At 35.7% G+C, this 9,396-nt stretch overlaps 1 long non-coding RNA gene across 2 annotated transcripts; it reads right to left on the bottom strand.

The window, feature by feature from the left end:
• Positions 1 to 2,770: 2,770 nt before the first annotated feature.
• On the bottom strand, positions 2,771 to 8,981 carry LOC148133412 (uncharacterized). Of its 2 annotated transcripts, XR_015746762.1 has the most exons (4): positions 8,833 to 8,981; positions 5,362 to 5,504; positions 4,204 to 4,370; positions 2,771 to 3,533 (listed from the first exon to the last, which is right to left on the bottom strand). It is a non-coding gene; the product is annotated as an uncharacterized LOC148133412 (long non-coding RNA). The 2 variants fall into 2 exon arrangements; XR_015746763.1 differs by lacking the exon at positions 4,204 to 4,370.
• Between the last annotated feature and the right edge of the window lie 415 nt (positions 8,982 to 9,396).

The raw sequence follows: 9,396 nt of genomic DNA, 5'->3' as shown, positions 1-9,396 counted from the left end.
TATCTTATTATTTTTAACATTTAAAAATTTGCCTATAAATCTACTTGTTGTTGTTGTGAGCTTCCCAGAGTTATTAGGAGTCAAGCAGCATATAATTTTAGTTATAAATAAATATTAATACACTAGCCTCAAAATATATCACATTATCAAAGACTTTATCATTTGGGTCAGATAACCCTCGTTTCTTTTATATTCTGAACTTAGAAAACCTGATGTCCATTTTTCCCTAATAGATTCTTTGGAGAGTCCAATATATTGTAAGTACAATTTTTTTTTGATGGATCAAATTTAATTTCAGATTTGTTGGTTTCATTTTAACATTTGTAAGAACATGAATGCACTGATGAAACATTATTGGAGATTCCAATTCTGGTGAGTTTGACAAGACCATATGTTGGTACCTTTAGACGCAATTTTTTCCTTTTTCTTCAGAACACAAAGAGCAGAAACATTGGATGCCATTTATTATAAACAGAATCAGATATGGTTTATATAACTTTTTTAAAAATTAATTTTAATCTGTGATGTTGAAGCAACATTTTAACCTTTGTGCTTAATCATCAAGTCATCAAGTTGTTCAGTTACATGTCTGTATTTTCCATCTTTTAACATCATCTCAGATGAATTATAGTTTGAGACATATGCTTTGTTTACTGCCAACACATTTTTATAACCCCTATTAATTTGCTGTATCTCCCTTTTTATTTATTCTTATCAGCACTAGAGATATTTGAAAAACAGTGGCTGCATTGATTCTTACTCTATGATCACTTTAAATTTTAAGTGGTCTTTTTTATTAGCATCTGAATCATTTTATAATGAAAATTCACATTAAATAAATAAATAAAATGTCAGTCCACATTAAATAAATAAATAAACAAAATGTCAATCTGGCAATATATAACCAATCTCACAAGAATTTACATTCTTTTCATTTTAAATTTCCTTAACATTTTTGCTTCATAATTGTTAATTACTAAAGAAACATACATACATACATACATACATACATACATACATACATACATTCTTAAGTTTTCGCGGGTACTTACATGTATGGTATTCATATATATGGTATACTTACATGTATGGTATTCAGCTTTGTTAGGGTATTTTCCCACGTCATTATAGTTGTGCTTTTAAAGTTGTAGCAGCGTTTCGGCAGAATCTCATCTGCCATCATCAGGCTTCTGTATTGTGTGAGTCTGTGAGTCTGTGAACACAATACAGAAGTCTGATGATGGCAGATGAGATTCTGCCGAAACGCTGCTACAACTTTAAAAGCACAACTATAATGACGTGGGAAAATACCCTAACAAAGCTGAATATATATATATATATATATATGTGTGTGTGTGTGTGTGTGTGTGTGTGTGTGTGTGTGTGTGTGTATGTGTGTGTGGTATGTATTTTTTCTAGCTGTACCATAACTTTAATAGTTTCAAACTTACCGAAATACTGAGAGAAACCTACATTGCAACTTAGTTAACAAAAGAAGTGAATATACTGCATGCAAATAGTCAAATAGCACTTAGAAGAGAAATTATGATCTTTAGAAAGCTTGGAGTAAGTTTTCTCCTGTAACAGCCCTATCTCATTTGTGAAAAGTGATGGGAATAGAAAGGAGATCATTTTTTAACCTCGAGATCTTTCCCCTACTGTGAGTGAGTTGTCATATAGATAAATATATATCAATCAAGGCAGAGACAATATTTATTTATTTATTTATTTCCCATGTTTATTTTTTAATAAATAATTCAAGGTAGCAAACATACTTAAATATTCCTTCCTCCTCCTATTTTGCCCACAATAACAATAAGTGAGTTGGGCTGAAAGAAAGTGACTTAAGCTCAGTTGACAAGAACTTAAAGTCTCCTGGTCTCTTACCTGGTGCCTTAACCATAACACCAAATTCCCTAGTGAACAATATGCTTCTGAAATAGAGAGAACATATCTCTTATAGTTGGTACCGCCCAGAATAGGAGTTGTTTTCTTCTTCTTGTTGTTTGTCTAGCATCATGGGGAATGATCATGTGAAGGGTAGCTATTGTGAAAACATCCTGTGGTATATTATATTGACAGCCAAATAATATGATTGTTACTAAGAATCAAGCAATACTCCTCTGCCACTAATACCTCGAAACACTCAGACAAACAGATCTGTATAATAATAGTTTATAGCTAAACATTTCAGGAGGAGGTATAATGATACAATAGGGTACCGGTATTATATAATACACACACACACACAAAATAATCAGTATAGAAGCATTGTTCTGTTCAGTTTCTGGAATATATAGTTCTGTGATGGCGAACCTATGGCACGCATGCAAGAGGTGGTACTCAGAGCCCTCTCTGTGGGCACATGAGCCATTGCCCCAGGTCGGCTTTGCCACATGTGCGCGCAACCTCCACCAGCCAGCTGGTCTTTGACTCTGCCGTGCATGCACAGGGGCAGGATGCATTTTGGGGATGCGCATGTGCGTGTGCGCTTTGGGCACTCGGTGCCAAAAAGATTAACCATCACTGATATAATCTAATGAGGAAACAGATAATTTCTATTTTCAACCTGACAATGACACTTTGAAACTGTACCAACGATGACTTACATACATATTAGGGAATAAAGAACGTAGAAGTCTATTAAAAGATCATCATAATATTTATAATTGTGTTTCAGAAAAGTAGCAGCAAAATTCAGGAATTTCTTATATTAGGAGAAAAACTCATAACAAAAATGTAAAAAAAACAAACCGTGTGGAAACTTCCAGTAGTGTTATGTTTTATTTATCATAAGTGATAACATATCTATAAATCATTAAAAATAACTTCCATACATGTATTTATATAACATTTAAATACAATGAACATTAGTGATAATAATACAAATGTATACATTGGCTGTGTTTGGAAATGAAGGTAATAAACAATTAGACTTTGAACTTTTGATAGTCTATAAGGCAGAGCAAGAAGCCAAAAGCCAACTTTCCCCCTAAGAGGAATGCAAGTTTCATCACTGTATCTAAGGAAAGGTATTAATACATAGGCTTTCAGTGCTGCAAACATGGTGTTCTATTCAAACCCAGATCTGACAAATATTTGAAGTTCTTATTTAGACCTCCTCAGGTTTTATACACCTTACAAATAAAATGACACTATATTTCTTTACAATACTGTAAAATATCGATAATGTATTATTTAAAGCCTAAATATCATTTTACTATAAACAGAAATGTACACAAATACTTTCAAAATCCATTAAGGATCACAGAATGAATCTTTATTTCCTGATTTGTGCTAGGGTTTATTGTTAAAAGAGGGACTTTCCTGTTCGCACATTCATAGCACATTCTCTGCCTAAATTTACCCCCTTCAACAAAAGTTCACTAAAGTCATCCAGACCTATCAGAGTGATCAAAGGAGAGAAGAATCCATACAGTCCTCCCAAAAATATGCTAATTGGCCATCCAATAAAAAAGAGTATAATCAGCCAAAAGATTCCCCACATGACACAGGTCACATTCATCTTGAACCTAGCAAAAGAATTAAATAAGTTAATTGATAAGCTCTGATAAAGATTTGGCTTTATTTATGATATCTATTAACATTAAAGTATTTACAAATTGGCATTTCCAATCGCATGCTGATCTATTAGAAGGTAGAAGAGTCTGCATAACTTAGAACATAGAATAACAGAGTTAGAAGCAACCTTGGAGGTCTTCTAGTCCATACCATTTCAGACAAGTGGCTGTCCAGTCTCTTCTTAAAATCCTCCAGCGACAGGACACCTACAACTTCTGAGGACAAGGCATTCCACTAGTTAATTGTTTTCGCTGCTAGGAAATTTCTCCTTAGTTCTAGGTTGTTTCTCTCCTGGATTATTTTCCATCCATTGTTTTCTGTCCTGCTTTCTGGTATTTTGGAAAATAGGTTGACCCCCTAATATTTGTGGTAACCACTCAAATAGAACACTGCTATCATGTCTCCCCTAGTCCTTCTTTTCACTAGACTAGATATACCCAATTCCTACCATACCCAATTTCTTCATAAGTTTTAGTCTCCAGCCCGCTAATCATGTTTGTTGCTCTTCTCCACACTATTTTGAGTATCTCAACATCTTTTTTATATTGTGGTGACCAAAATTGGATGTAGTATTCCAGGTGTGGTCTTGCTAAGGCTTTGTAAAGTGGTACTAATACTTACGTGGCCTTGATTCTATCCCTCTATTAATGCGGCCTTAGGGTTGCACTGGCTTTTTTGTCTGCTGCACTGCAGCACACTGTTGGCTCCTCTTTAAGTGATTGTCCACTAAGACTCAAAGATCTGTCTCACAATTACTGGTATTGAGCCAAGTTTCACCCAGAGTGTACCTGTGGTAATGGTTATGACACTTTTTAAATTGTTTCTACTCTTAAATTGTTTTGCTAGTAGTAGTTAATGACAATATACATTCTTGTAATTTCATTTCCAAATATGAAGAGGTTCAGGATATGTTTAATGGTGTGATGGATTTTCTAACACTGATATAAGTATAGAGCTAATTGTTTTAATGCATCATTCATCTACCTGTCTACCTTGGGGTAGCAGGACAATATTCCTGTGGGCTTCATATACCAATGGAATTGAATTCTGATCCCAGTACTCTGAATATTGCCTGAGGGCTGACTTTATTCTTAAATTCTGCATGGTTGGGGCAAGGTTAAATCACTTATCAATAAGTACCAAGGTAATGTTGGTTCAAAGTCCATCTTCCAAAACAAATTTCTTTTATTTAGGTAAGCATCAAATTGGCAATGTTTGTTGTAATTCCGGATCTGACACAAACGGGAATTACACCACATAATATTGCAATTTAGAAACAACCCCGAAAAGTCACATTCCCCAATAGAAATAAATCAGTGTTGCCTGATGTCATCAATCTCTACCTACAGGTCTCGGCAGGGACAACTTCTGTTCCCACGAGAAGGAAAGTCACATAGCCAAAACAATCTTCACTATCTAACTACTCCTCCCACCTGAAGAATGTGGCGAGCCCAAAACCCAGAGTTACTAGTCTGTAATTTATATAACATTGAAGATGGTTCTAGATGCATTAATGAAAGGAATATAACTGGGGCTGAAAGGTTTTTCTTTATTCTATCTGTCCAACAAATACATTTTTGGGTAAATTGTAGATATGGAGTTTGGGATGACCAAATTAAAGTAGTGAAAAAAATTGAGAGCAAAGCAAACAGAAGAGTTTGATAGAATGGAGACAATGATAAAGAAAAGCAGAATGTACTGAGAATATGATGGTAGATAAAAGTATAACAGTGAAATTGTAGCAGCTGGAAAGGAAAGCCAAAACTAAAGTTGACTTACCTTGAGCGTGAATATAGTTTTAAATTTGGTAGAGATATAGTACAATAACAGAGAAGAGATCCACTGTGTTGTTGAGCCCACAGTGGTTGTGGATTCAGTCAGAAGATCTGGATTGTGGATAATTTATTGCTGCAATCCAGGGTCTATGAAAGAAGAGTGGAGAGTGCATCAGTCTGAAGTTCATCTGTGATAACAGCGGGAAGACAGCCACAATATGCTTAGGGACAAAGGAGCATTGCCAGGGAAGGTCAGTTGGAGGCCAAGCATTTAGATGAACTTGTAGAACCTACCTGACTTGGCCATTCCAAGGGAAGGAAAACCAGCAATTTGGTGCAATCAAATTGGTCTGGTGGTCCCACTCATGCTTGCCTGATCATTAGGGATCTTGGCTTAGCTTCCTGCTGGAATTCTGTCTCTAATAACATCATGCTCATCCATGATTTGATTGTAGATGTGTAATATCCATTTCCTGGAGGTCAGATCTCGGAAATTCATGGCTTTGATAGCAACTATGGGTTTATCCCCAGTGATATTTGATCTGCATACAGATAGTCATGCCTTTGGCCTGGCTTTACCTCAAAGCAATTATGCTATGATCTGAATATGGATGGAATTACATATAGCCCATTCCTATGGTTAGTTAATTTCTAGGTGCAGCTGAGATTAATTGGTGCCTGAGACTTCCAAAGGTCTGTGGGACCCATTAGAAAAGTCCACTCCTACTACATGATTGATTTAGAGGGTTTCTCGAAGTGCTTGAGAAGTTTCTTAACAATTTGGCAGTTTGCAATTAGGTAATTAATGCCTCTCTTCATGGGATTGGATATCAACAGTTTTAAAGGAGATGATACTTTTCCTTTTCAAGAGGTTGCCACCATATCCAGCAATATCTGACCCTGTTTCGTCTTGAGTTTTCTCTTTTGGGGGAAAGTTATTGAGCATGTGATAGGGATTTAATTAACCAGTACTATAGAGGAAGCAATGTATCTGGATTCTTTTTGGTGAAGTTTGGTGCCAGGCATGTGATAGAGACAGCATTGCTCATTCTCATAGATGACCTGTGTCCAGACTTTGATAGGGATAATGCACCCCTCTTAGTCTAATAAAATCTCTTGGCAAATTCAATCATGCTTTCCTTCTGAACTACACATTGGGGGTGGGGGGGTGGAGTTTGGAAGTATTGTTTAGTAGTGATTCTGCTCCTACTTTAAAGGGCAGTTCCAGTCAGTAATAGGCCAGAAGGGATTAGTCTAGCAGCCACTTTTGTATGACATTCATCTACGTTCATCTATATAAAGTCCTCCAATGCATTAACCCAGGGTATCAAACACAATGCCATCAAAATGTTATGTTTCATATTGGTACCCTAGTTGCCAAGAACAGATATTGTTTCATATTGGTACTCTAGTTGCCAAGAACGGATATTGTTTCATATTGCATCCTAAGGGCCAAGAAGAGATATTGCTGGAGGGATCTGAACAGGACAATATATGCTGAATTTGAAGCTAAGTAAGATGGAGTTGCTGTTTCACATCATAGTTGTTTATGGGCTCTGGTATTGTTTCTTGACAAGATGGCACTGAAAGAGCAAGTCTCTTGGTTCTGGAATCTCACCTGGAGTCACGGCTATTGACAGATGGGTCCCATGGCTAGAAGGGCATTTGCTAAATTTGGGCTGATGTGCCAGTTGTTCCCCTTCCTGGAGTAACAGGACCAATGACTCATGCAGACTTTCACAAGTCACTCGATTTGTGACTACTTTTGAAGACCATCTAGAAACTGTAGTTGGTTTAAAATCAGTAGCTGCATTTGACTGGCACTCTTTACTGTGGTCATATTAGCCCTGTTTTGTTCATTAGTCCTTATCAGTTTTTTGGTACCATTCAAAATGCTAGTATTGATTTAAGAAAAAGTCATATATGAAAAAGTCATATATATGACACCAAAGTATCTACAGGATTCCCTCTCCAATCAGAATTCTCCTCTCTTAAACCCCTGGAGATACCCTTTTAGGTCCACAAAATGGTGGAATTGAGGCCAGAAAGCACTGATTTGTCATCACAGTGCTGATTCTGAAGAATAGCCGCCCTGTAAATATTAAATTGCACCCCTAGTTTCTGGCCTTCCTGAAGCTGATACAGGTAGTCCTTGACTTACAACAATTCATTTAGTGACCATTCAAAGTTACAACCATACTGAAAAAAGTGACTTCCGACCATTTTTCACACATATGACTATTGTAGCCTCCCCATGGTCACGTGATTTATATTTAAATGCTTGACAACTGACTCACATTTATGACAGTTGCAGTGTTGTGGAATCATGTGATCGCCTTTTGCAACCTTCTGACAAGCAAAATCAATGAGGAAACCAGGTTCACTTAACAAACGTGTTATTGATTTCACAACTGCAGTGATTCATTTAACTAATGTGACGAGAAAAAGTGTAAAATGGGGGCAAAACTCACTTAATACATTTTTCACTTAGCAACATAAATTTTGAGCTCAATTGTGGTTGTAAATTGAAGACTACCCATATAAATTTTATTCTTCTGGAATATCTTCTGAACCGACTGTCTACCACTCACAATTTTCATGCAGCTATAATTTCTGTATTATTTTTTCAAAAATGTTTGTTGTATGTGTGACCATTCAGTTTTGATGGACTTCCCTTCTCTAGGACTTATGACCTGGTTCCAGATTTCTGGCGGCTGTAATCCCCTCTCCCAGATCACATTTGGGTGCTTGGCAACTGGCAAATAAAACCAGGCATTTAGTCTCACTGCCGTTTATAAAAGTTATCACATCTGACAGATAGGAGCACTTTAAAAAATTCAGTGATTTCTTCAGTATTAACCAGGCTGTGAAAACTAGAAGAAATAAACAGTTTTACAAACATTTCTAAAAGTCTAATATATTTAATCTAAGGAAGCATGAACTTTAGAGGACATCAAAGTTTGGTGTAAGAAACTGTTTTATAATTTACAATTTCTGTTTCTGTTGGTACGTGGTTCATTTCTGCTATAAAATGAACCACATACCAACCAACCTCTTGCCTCTAGAAATTTACAATAAGTATAGAATTATATTTTACTGTCTCAAACAAGTTAGCATGACAGCTCATTAGGATTACTCAAATACATGCTTTGAAAATAACATGTTATTAAAATATTAAAACACTCTATTTCCATATTTTTGTTCATAATTCATCATTTGCTAGAAAAAGAACTGTGGAATGAGGCTCTTTTAGAAAAATACATGCATTTATTTTTAGTTTTCAATTTTTCATTGTTTTTAGAATAAAATGGATGTTTCCAGATATTACAGCTTCTGATGAGTTATGGGATCTGAGACTATATACCACAAATTGGTCTCAAAACTATATGGTAGAATTAACTTAATTGTCCCTAATAATGAAAGAAAATATCTTCTATCACTGATTATTCCAATGAAACAGAGCAGCAGTGCTTACCTTCTGGTAAATAAGCCTTCTGTAGAGCTTATTTCTTCCAAGCATTCACTACAGTATAAGGCATAAATTAATGTCACACCCACAAGCTAAATATCACCACAAGTATCTTACAATCATGACTTTGTTTTCCTCATGCAAGTCAGCTGATAATGAAAATGTATAAGAGAAACCGCATGTTGAATGAGATCATGTGCTGAAGCAACAGAAAGAACAAAGTCACTTCTGTTTTTAAATTTGTTTTCAAAGTAGCATATTCTGCATATAAGGGCCAATATGGAGGGGCATGTACATAAATAAAGTATGACTCTTCCCCCCATATTGGCCCTTTTATACAGAATATGTTTTGTTGAAAACATTTTTTTTTTTAAAGTAAATTTGCTGACTTTTCTAGACAAGAATTATTACAGTGAATGCTAGGAAAATAGAGGATTTCCCATGTCCTGTGTCATACAGTAATTGATGGAGTGTGTGTGTGTGCAAAGAATAGATGCAATTTCACATGCACCTAAGAGGAAGTGAATTCCTTTAATTATTATTTTTTATTGTCCACCTCCAAAGCAAAAC

This window comes from Notechis scutatus, chromosome 1 (assembly GCF_049901735.1).
Source record: "Notechis scutatus isolate UNSWTSFEM ecotype Mainland chromosome 1, rNotScu1.2, whole genome shotgun sequence".
Classification (NCBI taxonomy): domain Eukaryota; kingdom Metazoa; phylum Chordata; class Lepidosauria; order Squamata; family Elapidae; genus Notechis; species Notechis scutatus.
Note: the sequence above shows the minus strand (reverse complement) of the source record. Positions and strands in the feature narration are given on the sequence as shown.